We start from the raw sequence: 16079 nt of genomic DNA on the forward strand, positions 1-16079 counted from the left end.
ATGATGATGGACTTTTCCTTTGAATATGAAATGTCCTCCATCTTTTAATTACAAGTTTGAGGTATATTGTGTTAGATATTCGGGTAGCTACACTGGCTGGCTTCTCAGCTGCATTTGATGGGAAATACTTTTTCTGACTCTTTATTTTGAAGGAATGTCTGTCTTTCAAGTTCATGTGTGTTTCCTATATACTGCAGAAGAATGGACCCTGTTTTCATATTCATTCGGTTTGTCTGTGTCTTTTTATTGGTGAATATATACTAAAAGATATTAATCCCAGGTGATTGTTAATTCTTGGGGTTTTTTGTTGTTGTTGCTCTTGTGGTGATGTGATGGTGTGTGTGTGTGTGTGTGTGTGTGTGTGTGTGTGTGTGTGTGTGTGTGTGTTTCCTTTTTGTGTTTTGGTGTTGTGAGATTATCTATTGCCTGCATTTTTGTGAGTACAGCTAAATTCCTTTGGTTGGAATTCTCCTTCTAGTACTTTCTGTAGGGTTGGGTTGTATGTATTGTTTAAATCTGGTTTTGTCATGAAATATCTTGTTTTTTCTTTCTATGGTCATCTAAATTTTTGCTGTGTGTAGCAGAAGAGATCTTCTGGGTAAACTGGTGACAGTGGGGTTGGGGGTAAGATGGAAAACTGTGCCATCTGGTTGGCTGGCTTGGGAGTGGAAGGAAGGGCAGAGTAATTAGAGATTTAACTAGATATGGGGCATTTTGTGGTTAGGGAGGGACCTGGTGGTAGGGAAACTCACAGGAATCTACAAGGATTACCTAGCTAAAACTCCTAGCAGTAGAGGATATGTAGCCTGAACTGGCCATCTGTTATAATCAGATAGGTGACTACCCAAGTTGTCATTAGAGAGCATTCATCCAATAACTGATGAAAGCAGATGCAGAGATCCACAGCCAAGCAAGCACTGACCCTGACCCTGACCCTGACCCTGACCCTGACCCTGACCCTAACCCTAACCCTAACCCTAACCCTAACCCTAACCCTAACCCTAACCCTAACCCTAACCCTAACCCTAACCCTAACCCTAACCCCTAACCCTAACCCTAACCCTAAACCCTAACCCTAACCCTAACCCTAACCCTAACCCTAACCCTAACCCTAACCCTAACCCTAACACCTAACCCTAACCCTAACCCTAACCCTAACCCTAAACCCTAACCCTAACCCTAACCCTAACCCTACCAGCACTGACTGCTCTTCCAGAGGTCCTGAGTTCAATTCCCAGCAACCACATGGTGCCTCACAACCATCTGTTATGAGATCTGGTGCCCTATTCTGGTGTGCAGATATACATGGAAGCAGAATGTTGTATACATAATAAATAAAATCTTAAAAACAAATACTGAGAGGGATAAAGACCGGGCCAATCAGTTAAGACAAGTCCCTGCCCAGAATCCAAGTGATTTTTTTTTGACAACATTCTGTAATTCCTGTTAGAAATAAATAAAGGAAGACTAAAGGGTTTATGCATCTAATCACATGCATATATCTGAAGACACACTGACATAACCAAATAAAAATTAATTAAAATCATTGAACATTTCCAATCCTGACTATTTTTCTTTTGTATGCATTCATTCCTGTAACCCAGATGTTGAGGCATATAAAGGCTTATAGTTTTCCAGTACATGGACTGCTTCATATAACAGAAAACAAGCATGTAGGCTTGGAGTCAGATATATCAATACTTCTTAGTTGGTGGTATCATTTGGGATGAATTAGGAAATGATGCCCTGCTGGAGGAAATATGTCCTGGGGTATGCTTTCATAATTTACATAAGCACACTGTTTCCCGTTTCCACCCTCTGGTTCATCCTGCAGGTTGAGAATGTGAGATCTAAGCATCATGATATGTAGCAGCCATGTTTGACACCTGTTGCCATGCCACTTTCACTGTGATCCTGTATCCCTCTGGAACCAAGAGTCAAACTCTTTCATGAGTTGATATAAACATTATGTTTTATCACAATGGAAAAGGCACAAATAAACATTCATGAAGTTTTATACCTGAATTAGTTATTTCATGTCATTGAAGAGGAAACCTAAAAGGGTTACTTTAGCATTTAAATTTGTAGGGCTTTGTCCATATGAGTTTGCAAGTGCAAACAAAATAAAGACAGGCATTATACTGTTTGAACAGATAGTTGACACTGTGAAATTATTTTCTCCAGAATACTCTTATATAACTAGAATGTGTTGACTAAAGATCTTATGAAATCCTTTATAGCCAGACTTTCTTCTATATGAGTTTTTTTCAGGTCCTCAAAGACTATTTGTGATATGAACAGGCTATAACAGAATGACTGAACACTAAAAGTTTTACTCTTGTATAAAGAACACCACAAAGTACAAAACCTTACCATACTGACTACATTAATATTTGCTCTGCAGTATGATTTTTTCTCAGAATTTCAAAGACTACAATGATGTGCAAAGGCTTTAACACATCACTTTCATAGAGGTTATCTCCAATATATGTTCTTTTATGCATTAAATTATGTGACATGAAAGGCTTGACACCACAATACTTTCATAGAGTTTCTCTCCAATGTGTTCTTTTATTAGTTGAAAAAATACTGTGACATGAAAGTCTTTACCACATCAACTACATTCATAGGGTTTCTTTCTCTCCTGTATGTGTTCTTTTATGTGTTTGGAGACTACAGTCCTGTGAAAAGAATCTACCATATTAATTACATTCATAGTGCTTCTCTCCAGTATGGGTTATTTTATACATTAGAAGACTTATATGCATAGGCCTTAACGCATTGATTACATTCATAGGGTTTCCCTCCAGTATCAGTTATTTTCTGACTTAGAAGATGAGTATGATATGCAACTGCTTTCACACATTGATTGCAATTATAAGGCTTCCCTCCAGTATGGAGTCTTTCAGGCCTTTGAGGATGACCATGATATGCATAGGCTTTAACACTTTGAGAATATTCAGAAGGTTTCTCTCCAGTATGACTTCTTTCATAAATGACACAGTTAAAAATTGTAACACATCCATTACACTGTTGAATATATCTGTATGAATTAATTTTATAATTTGGTCTAATTGTAAAGAGAAATCAGGTCTTAAGGCTTTATCGCTGTTTTACACTCATGTTGCTCCTGCTTCTAAGGGTGGTTTTGGATCTTTGAAAATACCTGCAAAGGCTCACATTTATAGCATCTTTTTTTCTATATGAGATTTTTCACATATTTGAAGATAACTAGAAAAACTCATAAGTTTTCCTATAGTGTGAGTCATACTACATTTGTTAAACGAACAGGACAAACAGAAGTATATATACATTCCTAGCACACATAGGGATTTTATGAAGTGTGAGTTTGTTGAGATATTTCCAATGAAAGCTGGAAAAGTAATTACTTGTGAATTTGCATCACATTCAACAAATCTATTCAAATTGGGTGCTGCTACATATCTTCTAATTGTTCTTAGAGAGAGAGAGGGATATGTTGCTTTTTTCCATATCCCTATACTTATATAGCTAGTATCGAGAGTGACATATGCTATACCTAATAAAGGAAGAATAACAAATAAGAGGTGTCCACATTGCATTGGTAGCATTTAACTTTCTGTTCCTTACAGACATATGATGTAGAGAATAAGGTTTCTCCACAACAGTCGCCCTTGGCTCTTGAATGTAACTACCCCTCCTCTCACTAAACTTAGCAAAATCACAAGCATATGAATAACACAAGCTTTACTATGAACTATTTGATTATTACAAGGTTTTGGACATGTATTTATTACTTATTCAATGTGCATACCTTATGTAATATGAGTGCTATGAAACTAAATGCATTGGTATATGGTTTTGTGGAAATTTAATAATCATCAATGAACCTTAAGCTGTGCTTAATTACACTGTTGCTTTCTTTAAAACTTCCACACACCTTAAAATTTCTTCTCCCCCCAGAGTGGGGGGAGATTTAACCACCATCCCAGAAATTCTAAATAAAATTTTTATTACTTAAACTGAAAAAAAATTTCTTCTCAGGCATATTTGTATTAGCTTGCACATTAAAATTACCTTCTGTGTAGCCTAAAATATAGTACTAGAAAATGCCTGATATATTATTGGAAGTCATGCAACATTTAAGTTCTAAGGTTCTAAGTTCTAAGATTCAGTGAACCTTAGTAACATGCCTGATTCATTCATATCATCCTTGCTCAGTTTCAATTGTAATTACAGAAGAAAATCAATAACCAAGAAACAGTTGCCTCCTTATTTTAAAATGTGAAGGAAAATTCATAGTCTTACCTATAGCAGTAAGGATCCTGTAGTCTCCAATATCACATCTTTATGGAGAGTCTTCTGGGAAGGATCCAGCAAAGCCCACTCTTCCTGAGTAAAGTCAACATGCACATTGTCATATGTCCCTGCATTCTAAAATATACCATAAATGTATAAAAAGAAAGTTATACAGTATAAATGTAAACATCTTTGAAAATACACTATATTTCTCATGCTTCCTGCACTTATTCCATGACACAGAAATTCTAAAGTAATCTCAAGGTCACGTCAGAGGAAAACTGAATAGGAGGGTCACCTCTGACATTTCTGCAACCTTTGAATGGGATATCGACATGTTAAAGAAATGCTTATTAAAAGACATAGAGAGACAAGCAAACAGATCATTAGTACTCAGTACACATCAGAAAAATTGTATGATCAACTACAAGAAAGATGGGCAAACAGGGTATACCAGCTCATGCCTTTATTTGATTGAGGAAACAAGGAAAACTGTGGTATCTGATGAATCAAGATTTGCAGTTGTCATTGTATTTTTGGAAGCCTCATTCAAGTTGTTCTGAGTATATGGTAATCATATACTGGCTAAAGTGTAAATACAGAGAAAACTAAAATGATTCAGTCCACTGAAGCTAGAGACCCCTGCAGCTGTGAAAGGCTAAGTACATTATTAAAAGTGTATCAGAGTCTTTGTTCCACAGACCCACGTGAACTCACACCCCAACCTCAACATCCACGACAGACTACTATAACATCCTATGGAATAAAGCAACTATGCATATTTCCAACAGACACGTCTGTGCAAATTGTGATAGAAGAAATTTCTTCGGGAATTGCTTCATCTCCATGATGACACCTCAGGTCAGGAATATTGTATTCTAGAATCTAGGTTTAGCCCCCATGTCATCACCATTTCTGCCAAAACAGGGGGTCCATACACATTGGTCACACATAGAGATGGATGGCTCTAGAGAATCAACAGAATTCCAGATGCTTTATATTTATGATTTGTTTGTTCATAATGTTAACATACAAAAAACTGAGAAACAACATTGGGTGCTAATTATGAACATTACTGGACTCTCAATTCTTCTCATTATAAAAAAAAGACTCTGCCATGGCAAAGAACAAGCACTTGGCTGTGGATCTCTGCATCTGTTTTCATCAGTTATTGGATGAAGGCTCTCTGATGACAACTAGGGTAGTCACCTATCTGATTATAAGAGATGTCCAGTTCAGGCTACATATCCACTATTGCTAGGAATCTTAGCTGGGGTAATCCTTGTGGATTCCTGGGAGATTCTCTAGCACCAGGTCCCTCCCTAACCCCAAAATGCCCTATATCGAGATATATGTCTAATTACTGTGCCCTTCCTTCCACCCACATCCCAGCCAACCAGACACCACTGTTCACATCTTACCAACCCACCCACACTGCCCCCAGTTTACCCAGGAGATCTCTTCTACTAGACACAGCAGAACTTTAGATGACCATAGAAAGAGAAAACAAGGTATTTCATGACAAAACCAGATTTAAACAATACCTACAACCCAGCCCTACAGAAAGTGCTAGAAGGAGAACTCCAACCCAAGGAAGTTGGCTGTACTCACAAAAACACAGGCAATAGATAATCTCACAGCATCAAAACACAAAAAGGAAACACACACACACACACACACACACACACACACACACACACACCATCACATCACCACGACAAAAATTGAAAATCAACAAGAAATAACAATCACTTTGGATTAGTATCTCTTAGTATCAATCCACCAATAAAAAGACATAGAAAAACAGAATGGATATGAAAACAGGATCCATCCTTCTGCAACACACAGGAAACACACATGAACTTGAAAGACAGACATTATCCCAAAATAAAGAGTTAGAAAACGAATTTCCTGGGCTGGAGAGATGGCTCAGCCGTTAAAGGCTAGGCTCACAAACAAACAAACAAAAAAAAAGAATTTCCCATCAAATGGACCTGAAAAGCAAGCCAGTGTAGCTACCCTAATAGCTAATAAAACAGGCTTCAAACTAAAATTAATTATAAGAGATGGAGAAGGACATTTCATATTCAAAGGAAAAAAACATCAAAATGAAGTCTCAATTATTAACACTTATGACCCAAATACAAGGGCACCCACATTTGTACAAGAAACATTACTAAAGATTAAATCACATATCAAATCACACATATTAATAGTAAGAAACTTCAACATCCCACTCTCACCAGTGGACAGGTATGCTAGACAGAAACTTAACAGAGAAATTAGGGAAATAATAGATATTATGATTCAAAAGACTTAACGGGTATCTACAGAAACGTTCACCCCCAAAAAAGAATATAACTGCTTCTCAGCACAGCATGGAATCTTCTCTAAAATTGTTCATGTACTTGGTCACAAATAAAATCTCAACAGATACAAAAATTTGGAATAACCCCAATAATCTTACCAGATCACAACACAAACAACAGAAAGCCTACAAACTCATGGAAAATGAACAACTCTCAACTGAATTACCACTGGGTCAAGGAAGAAATAAAACTAGAAATTAAAGACTACCTAAAATCCAATGAAAATGAATCCATGGCATATCCAAACTTAAGGGACACTATGAAAGCAGTGCTAAGAAGAAAGTTCATAACACTAATTACTTACATAAAGAATTTGGAGAAATCTCACACTAATGACTTAACACACCTGAAAGCTCTAGAAAAAAAAACAACTCACCCAGGAGGAGTAAACAGCCTGAAATAATAAAAGTCTATGCTGAAATCAGTAAAATGGAAACAAAGAGCAACACCAAGAATCAGTGATATCAACAAGATATCCAAACCAACTAAAAGGCAGAGAGAAAATATCCAAATTAAGAGAATGAGAAATAAAAATAACAACAGATACTGAGGAAATCCAGGCAATCTTTAGGCCATGCTTCAAAAACCTGTACTCCACAAAATTGGAAAATCTAAAAGAAATGGACAATTATCTTGATAGGTACTACATACCAAAATAAAATCAAGACTAGATAAATAATTTAAATAGACCTATAATCCCTAAAGAAAGAGAAGTCATTAAATGTCTCCCCCCCAAAAAATTGCAGGGCCAAATGGCTTCAGTGCAGAACTCTATCATAATTTCAAAGATCTAATGCCGATAATACTCAGATTGTTCCACGCAATAGAAACAGAAGGAATATTTCCAAATTCTTTTTATGAGGCTACAGTTACCATGATACAAAAACAACACAAAGACTCAACTGAAAAAGAGAATTACAGACCTATCTCCCTCATGAACATTGATGGAAAATTACTCAATAAATTTCTGGCAAACAAAATCCAAGATGACATGAAAAAAATCATCCACCCTGATAAAGTAGGCTTCATCTGAAAGATGCAAATAGAAGTGATCTCCTCCAGAGTCCTCTATGACTCTACAGCCCCTCGTGCCCCCATTGTGGTTTCAGACAAACCCAGCCCCAGTGATGTCCAATCAAAAGACAATGTGAGGAATAATTTAACATCTGCTTTCTGCCACATGGATGATGTCACAAGATGTGACATCTTTCATATACACCTGCAAAATACTATGCTAATATGAAATACCTCTAAAGCTCAGAAACTCCTTTTGTGACCTAGAAATGAACTTCACTGAATCACACCATGGTGGCTGTCAGCAGCAGAAAGTTGAAAACATTCTAATCATGTATTGCTGAAGGATGACGCTCATCACCTCCTTCCTACCAGTTTCTAAACTATCTGTAACATTTGTAAGATAAACCTCAAAGTGGAAGGTAACATGCAGAACTTCTAGAAACCAGACCTTCAGTTTTTCAATCTGACTTCCCACTGCACAACAAAAGCAACTCCTGTGTGTGCACACTGGACAGTAATATTACCACTTCATAGTATCCCATGTCAGGATGACAGAGCATCCCTCTCCCCAGAAAATCCACATTCAACAAAACTCAGAGGCCAAGGGCCACTGCCCAGGTCAACACAGGGACCAACAGAACTTCACTCTGGCTTATGGTCCATCCCAGCCCAAGCAGTTCAGATTCTGATAGCTCAGCCAACCTGTTCTTCCTGGTCTGAGGACAGTGGGCCCCACACTCATCATGGCATGGCTTGTGGTCTTCCTTATAGCTCCCCACAGTAGAACAAGAGGAGAATCCTGGAAAGAAACTGTAAGCTACCTCCCACTGGTGCTCCTGATGGCTAAGCCTTCCTGAAGTTCATCATTAGTGAAGACGACCCTGATGGCCTTCAGGACATTAGCAGTTACCCTACTGGGTGAGGAGAGATCAAATGACTCAGACCACATTGGCTCTCCCAGCTTTGCCCTTCCACACTACAGTCAGACAGGGTCCTGATCTGGGAAATTCATAGTTTAGTAAAATGCTCCAATGTCCCAGAGCACTTCCTATTCCTCTTCCAAGGCACAGGGTCCTATGTGTACACATTCAATTACACTCTCAATGTCCAGCACAGCCAACCCTTTGCTTCATAGCTGGGAGGTCCTTCAGCTAAACACAGGTCACATTCAAACAGTACCTATTGTTAAACAAAAAGAGGCCATAGATGAGAACACAAGGAAGGGGCTATAGGAGGCCTTGGAGGCAGGAAAGAGACAGTGGAAAAAATATAGTTATAATCCCCCAAAATTATGTTACAAAGTTGACATAGGCTTTATGGCCATGCGCTCCAGAGACTAGGGATTTGTATGAGAACACACCAAGTTTCTCTTAGGACTACCATCTTAAACTTGGAAAAAACAGTTATGTTAGGCAGGGCAACACCATTTTATCCAGTTCTTCTATTTAGGTTGAAATGCTGTAACTACAGTAATTTGGTTTCATAAGTTCTGTTATTTAGATTTTTGATCACCTGATCCATGCAACTGAGAAATGGCCAGTCGGGACATTTATGGAATATCTGAAATTGATCACCTCACTCCACATGGCTAATGTCAACAGCAGGAAATCTTTCTTCCTTCTTCTTGCCCCTCCCTTTCTGTGCTGTGACTACATCTGCTTTAGAGTTGGTGAATGAAATTCTTACACAGATTCCTCCTCCTTTGTAAATTCACAGTAAAATCTTGAGAACTTGGAGGATATTCATTTACTGGTTATTTTCCCTTCCCAGACACCAGTAAAGGCCCATCCTGGAAGGAGTTGCATGACTGTCTTTCCAAAACTGGGCAGCAGAAGCAGGATTCGGTGTTCAAAGCAATTCTCAATCATACAGTGTGAGATGAGCCTGAGCTACAGGAGACATTGATCAAAACCAGTGGTTCTCAACCTTCCTAATGCTGTGACCCTTTAACACAGTTCCTCATGATGTGGTGACCCCAAACCACAAAATTATTTTCAGTGCTACTTTATTACTATAATTTTGCTGTTATGAATTGTAATATAAACATCTGTGTTTTCCCGTGGTCTTAGGCAAGTCCTGTGATAGGGTAATTTGATTCGCCCAAAGGGAGCTGGGACCCCACAGGTTGAGAACCAATGCTCTAAACTAAAAGACATAAATAAATAAATAAATAAATAAATAAACAAACAAACAGCACTTAAGAAAAAATGGAATGAAATTCTTAAACAGGGAACAAAGGAAAATAGAAACAAAGGGATTATGGCAGTAATGCATTGAAAGAAAATGACATTTTAGCCAGGCGTTGGTGGTGCACGCCTTTAATTCCAGCACTCGGGAGGCAGAGGCAGGCGGATCTCTGTGAGTTCAACACCATCCTGGTCTACAAGAGCTAGTTCCAGGATAGCCTCCAAAGCCACAGAGAAACCCTGTCTCGAAAAACAAAAAACAAAAACAACAACAACAACAAAAAAGAGACAAAAATAATGAAAGAACATTTAGCTATACTGACTTTGAAACAGAGTAGGCCCTTTCCTGACAGGGAGAATGACATTAATAAGACATTGTATGACTTTGTCCCATGTAAAATGTTGCCCGGGTGGCAAATCCTTTACATCAACAATTCAGGGCCAGGCGTTGGTGGCACACGCCTTTAATCCCAGCACTCAGGAGGCAGAGACAGGCGGATCTCTGTGAGTTAAAGGCCAGCCTGGTCTCCAGAGGGAGTGCCAGGATAGGCTCCAAAGCTACACAGAGAAACACTGCCTCGAGTAGATCCAGCCCACAGACCAAAGTTATTCAGAGGCCTGCCCCTGGGCTCAGGGATTTGCATGGACCATGTGGAAACTTACAGGACAGGGAATCTGGCTGCAGGTTCCCACTCAGATCCGGGGCGGATCCACCACACTGGCTCCAACACCTCACCGTCTGCTCCTCCCCATCACAACAGCCCCTCACTCACCATGTCGTGGTTTCCAGGATTTCCAAGCTCTCCACTCAGCTCCCTGTAGCAGTGCTCACAGCACAGAACACACACACACACACACACACACACACACACACACACACACACACACAAAAGAACTAGCTCCTTTTCAGAGACAAGCCTGAAACTGCCGCCGGCAGGAAGAGCCCTATACCTCTTGTGACTGACAGGTCACCTGGAGTGCCTGATTGGCTAGTGAGGCCTGATTGACAAGATCACCTCCCATAGGATTACACTGTCCTTAAAGACACAGCACAACGATTCCTGACCTGGCCCAGACAAAGATATGCCATTTCTATTGTTGATATCCAGCTTTAATCCATTGTGATGAGATAGGATGCAGGGTATTATTTCGCTTTTAAAAATGTCTCTTGAGATTTACTTTATATACTGATGTTTGGAGAAAGTTTCACGGGCTTCTGAGGAGAAGGTATATTTAGTATCTCAGTGGGAATTTCTATAGATATCTGGTAGGTCCATTTAACTTATGATCGTATTTAATTTCAGCATTTCTTTTTTGTTTTTGTCTGAATGATCTTTCTACTGGTGAATGTGGGGTACTTAAAGTCTCTCAACATAACAGTGTGAGGATTAATATTTGATTATAACTATAGTAGTGTTTCATATATGAACCCAGGTGGCCTTGCATTGGTGCATATGTATTAAGAATTGTAACATCCTCTTTGTAGATTTTTCCTTTGATGAGTATGTAGTGTCCTTCCCCATATCTTATGATTAGTTTTGAATTGAAGCACATTTTCTCAGATATTAAAATGGATATACCTGCTTGCTTCTTGTGTCCCTTTGCTTGGGATATCCTTTACATTCCTGTACCATGAGGTGATAGTAAGGTGCATTTTGTGGGTGCAGCAGAAGGATGGATTATCTTTTCTAGTCCAATATGTTGGTCTGTGTCTAATTTTTGAGACAATTAATGTTTAGAGTTATCAATGAGTCATATTTATTGATACGTGTATTGTGTTTTTATAGTGTGGGGTTTTGCGTCCTCCTTTAATTTCCTGGGCTGATATTATTTATTACTTGTATTTTCTTGGGTGTGGTTAACCTGTTAAGATTGAAGTTTTCCTTCTATAACCTTCTGTAGAACTAGATTTGTAGATAGATACTGCTTAAATTTAGTTTTATCATAGGATATTTTTCTCCATCTACTCTGATTGATAGCTTTGCTGGTATCTGTGGTACCTTCAAGTTTGTAGAACATCTGTCCAGGCCCTTCTGACTTTTAGAGTCTCCATTGAGAAGTCAGGTATAATTCTAATAGGTATGCATTTATATGTTACTTGGTCTTTTCCCTTGAATGTCTTGTTCTTTCTTATTCATCCTCCCTAAATCCTGGGGACACACTGTAGGACCTTCTTCTCTTCCTTACCCATGGAAACACCATGGTCCATACCTTGTGGCTCCTCCTTGAGGTGCCTTTTAGAAAACCTTCATGCAACCTGAAGGACCCCAAATTTATTCACTTTTGCAATAAAATCTAGCCTCAATATCTCTTAGATAATCAATATAAATGTGGTTAACTATCCACACCCTTGATCCCAATATTATTCAGGACCTTTACAAATACTGCAAGTGACTAGAGGTAATAAAAGTGGTTCTCCATTACCTATTTCTCTTTTCTCCACTCCAAGCCCTGCTTGTTTTTGTCTGGTATCCTCCAATTCCCTCACCCACATACTGTGTAAATGTGCTATCTTTAAAATACAGTTCATGGATCTGTTTGTTGCAAAGTGGGAACTGGGAGCTAGACCTAGCAGGAGAAAGCAAAGAGTAGGACAACTACAGGGCTCACACACACATCTTTCTGGCTTGTACTGTCTCTCTGCACCCCCATCATCTTCTCCTGAGTTATGTACAAACATTTGTTTCTGCTGGCTTTTGCCACCATAAAATTTGATTCTAATTTCTAGAGTCATATTCTTTAGCTGCTGCTTCAATCTATCTGTTTTCTAACTATTTGTCTCTTGTCTCTCTAGTCTTCAGCCTGCGATAGCTTCCATGTGGGCATCTATGTGTTTCTTTGTCTCCTGCTGCCTGCTATGCCTCTGACATGCACCATCCATATGGGCAGCTCCTTTTTCTCCTACTACCTGCTCTATCTGTCTTTGTGCCTTCCTGGCCTGTGCTTTGGGAGATTCATTGACTCTCTGAGGAGCTTCCTGGTAAGTCCTACAGCTTCCTTAAGTCCTTATGTGCCTCTGTGACCTTGTCCCTCCTGTCTCTTCACTCCCCCTTGAAGCCATGCAGCGTCTTTATACCTTCGTCTTTACACTTCTACAATATTGGAACCTTGCCTTAGGTGGAGTTCCTGCTTGTTCCTCCTTTCCCCTTAACCATTCATCTCCTTGTTGATGCCATAAGTGTCTTCTGACTGCTGGAGACTTCTAATCTCTTGGAGCACCCACCACATGGGAACTGTACTCCTACCTATGGCTCTGACCTGCTTCATCCTCTGTATCTCTCTACTAAAGACACTCACCAGTTTAGTTCCTTTTCCCCCTGCTGTCTCTTAGTTTTCTCTCACCTTCCCCTAGTGCAGGTTGTCCTTAAACCTTCATACTTGGGCTGTTTCTCTTTCTCTCTCTCTCTCTCTGAATAAATATATCAAAAAAAAGAATAATGGGGGCATGGCTCAGTGGTAGAGGCCCTGACTAGAAGTGAAGGGCTAGTGCATAACTTGGGTAGGTTTGTCTAGCATGTTGCAAGGCTGTATAATTAATCCCAAGGATTGAAAAATAAATTTATTTGAATCAAACATGCAGTCTTTCTTGTTATAATTTCCTAAAATATGAATCATATTGGGCTAGGATTGATGACACACTCCTTTAATCCCAGTGCTCCAGAGGCAGGATTTCTATGAACCTAGGGCGAGCCTTGTTTTCTTTATCATGAGTTCCAGGACAGCCAGAGCTATGTAGTGAGACCTTATCCCAAAAAAAATGTCACAGTGTATGAAAGGAAAACTATCTGCTCAGGACCCCAGACCCTCAGGCCAAGTTATTAGCATAAAGGAGATTCCTTTTTCCCAGAGGGACAGAGGGCAGGGAATAAAAATCACACAGGAGATAGAAGACAAGAGAGAAGTCAAGGAACAAGAGAAAGGTGGCAGCAATATTTGTCCCAGAGGGACAAAGACCTGCCTCTGGATAAAGGGAGATAGACGTGGCCCATAGGCAAATGGTGGTTTATAAAGGTAAAATGGGAAATGTTGTGTCAGAATGAGGTATTTAATTTTAATTGGGTATATTAATTAGGTGAACCAAAGGGGACTTAGATTGCTGGATTTCAATACTTTGATAGCTGGACCTTGGTAGTCAGCCTCAGGCAGAAAGAGGAAGTGGCCAAATAAGGGAATGGACCTTGGAGGCTAGCTTCAGAAATGCAATCTAATGGATTTTAGCCACACAGCCACTACAGAGAGTGGGCCTTGAAAAGCATCCCAGAATGCCACTGAGGGATGGCAATTGATGAAGGCATGTCCTAGAGATAGCATCCACACCTAGGCAGGATGGGTCAGTTGCTCCACCTGGCATAGTGAGAGCTAGGTGTGGTATCACATTCCTGTAAATCTCTGGTTTGAAGGCTGGGGCAGGAAGATGTACAAGGTCATCCTGGGCTATACAGTGTATCTCAAAACAAGGCTGGAGAGATGGCTTCACAGTTAGAGCTTGCTGCTCTAGCAAAGGATCTGGGTTTGGTTCCCAGCACTCACATCAATGGGTGAACAACCACCTGCCTCCAGGTTGCTGACTTGACTTCCCCTGATAATGGACTGTGACCCAAATAAACCCCTTTCTTCCCTAAGTTTGCTTTTGGTCATTGTGCTTATCACAGCAATAGCAACTACACCAGGACAGTCCCCAAGGTGAGGAACAATGTCCATCTACCATGACCCAACAGCTGACCAGCATCACCAGAAATATAAGGTGGCTCTGGATCTATGCACCATGCAAGACCCTCTGCACTCCCACATGGACTCTTCTTAATGGTTGGTGCCAACAGGCTGTGAGTTTCTGGTGTGAATGCAGAGAAAGAAGCACATCTCATTGAACACACCAGTGTGTGTGTGTGTGTGTGTGTGTGTGTGTGTGTGTGTGTGTGTGTGTGTGTGTATCCAGCACACTGACTCTGTCCTGGACTTATTTACCATGACCAAAGGCAAGTTAGGTAGGAAAGGGTCTATTTGGTGTACCCTTCCTGACCGTTGTCTGATTGGAAGAAATCAGAGCAGGAATTCAAGCAGGGCTGTAACCTGGATGCAGGAGCTGATGCAGATGCCATGGAGGAGAGCTACTTACTGGCTTGTTTTCCCTGGCTTGCTGAGCTTTTTTTTTAGACAGGGTTTCTCTGTGTAGCTTTGGACCCTGTCATGGAACTAGCTTTTGTAGACCATGCTGGTCTCAAAATCATAGAGATCCTCCCAAGTGCTGGGACTAAAGGTGTGTGCCTGGCTCAGTACAGTCTTCTTATTTCTATTTCTTTATCATGTAATGTAATACTGAATTAGATAATATGATCAGTAGAATGTTGTAAAAATATATTCAAAGTCAAGTTATGGACACTAAAATAAGAAACATTCCTCAAAGGAATTTACTATTCAACCTATTTCTGAGTCCAGAACATTACATTGCAAATTCAGGTTGCTGCTCATTGGAATACAAGGTTTTTTATTTTCTCTGCTGGTTATCTTTTTACCTTGTATGTATTATCAGGCAGGCAGGTAAGGGATGTAACAAGGGAAGGACAGTGTAGGATGGGGCATGAGACAATACAGAATGTAGTATACCCTGAGGAGGTAGTATCAGATCAGGGGCTAATGGAGCGCTCACGGCACCATCCTTAAGACCATTGGAAAACAAAGATATTTTATATTTCAATCCACAACACTAACAAAATTATAGTTCAGAAGTAGCAATGAAAATAATTTTATGATTTGGGGTCACCACAATTTGAAGAAATATATTAAAGGGTTGCCAGCTGAATGACATGCACACTCAACCTTCCAGGAGCCCAAGCTGCTGAAGAACAAAGTATCTCAAGGGCACTGGAGAACTAAACTGCCTCATTTAGCAGGTAACACCCCACTCACACCTCAATGGGAGGCTGAGCTGCCATCACTCTAAGGGGGAGGAAAGAGTTGTGCCACCAGGGTACAAACACCAAAGTTCAAAGGAGTGGCTTTGGGACATCTTCTCCAGTAGGGTAACAGCTCACCATGCACTGTGTGGCAATATCAGGCCATTGGCCAGCATTGCCATGCCATAGCTAGGCATGGATGGGCAGGGGGCAGAGGTTAGGAAGAGCCTGTATACACATATTTCTCTCCAGGAGGTCAAGCCTCAGACTCTGGCCTTGTTTGAGAGAACACAGTGTCCCAACCACACTTTCTGGCCAGCTGGGATCCTGGGACA

The sequence above is a fragment of the Cricetulus griseus genome, unplaced genomic scaffold, assembly GCF_003668045.3.
Source record: "Cricetulus griseus strain 17A/GY unplaced genomic scaffold, alternate assembly CriGri-PICRH-1.0 unplaced_scaffold_77, whole genome shotgun sequence".
Lineage (NCBI taxonomy): Eukaryota > Metazoa > Chordata > Mammalia > Rodentia > Cricetidae > Cricetulus > Cricetulus griseus.